This window comes from Patagioenas fasciata, chromosome 24, assembly GCF_037038585.1.
Source record: "Patagioenas fasciata isolate bPatFas1 chromosome 24, bPatFas1.hap1, whole genome shotgun sequence".
Classification (NCBI taxonomy): domain Eukaryota; kingdom Metazoa; phylum Chordata; class Aves; order Columbiformes; family Columbidae; genus Patagioenas; species Patagioenas fasciata.
The window spans coordinates 8,313,693-8,314,256 of NC_092543.1; the positions used below are offsets into that span (position 1 = coordinate 8,313,693).

General features: G+C 60.8%; 1 long non-coding RNA gene across 1 annotated transcript; it reads left to right on the forward strand.

The window, feature by feature from the left end:
- On the forward strand, positions 1–338 carry LOC139825553 (uncharacterized). The gene is made up of 3 exons (XR_011735653.1): positions 1–59; positions 135–173; positions 258–338. It is a non-coding gene; the product is annotated as an uncharacterized lncRNA (long non-coding RNA).
- Positions 339–564: the final 226 nt, after the last annotated feature.

Genomic DNA, 564 nt, shown 5'->3' on the forward strand with positions numbered 1-564 from the left:
GCAGGTGCCGCGGACCAGCTCGGAGGGGCGAAGCCGCACGCCGGCCAGCAGCCGAGAAGGTGAGGCGGCAGTGGGTGTCGAGGAGCCCGGTGTCGTCCGGTGACTCGGTTCAGCGTTTCCTTCTTGTTTTGCAGGCTCCTTTTGGGCCCTTTGGACTCGGAGGAGCGTTTCTGGTGAGCCGGGGTATGGGCGAGGAGGAGCATGGGACTGGGGACTTGCTCCAAGCCCTACAGTTCTTTTGTTTCTCACTGTCTTAGGTGTCACGAGCGATGAGGGTTTGTGACCGCACCCGTGACACAACGCACTAAACGGAACGCCGAGGAACTTAGGTGGAGGTGGGTGTTGCGGGAGGAGTCGGCGTTCACCCCGCGATACTGTGTGCTGGCACGGCTTAGTGAGCGTGTGTTTTCCTGTGTTACCGTAGATGTTGAAGAGGACCCCGGCAATGCAGGAACATCTCCGTTAGCGCACGTGGCGTTTTCTCTGTCGAAGGTGGATTCGGTCCCTCGGCCCTCTGAAAGATAAGTGGAGGCACGGGGGCCGGGAATCGCAGGGAGGGGGGTA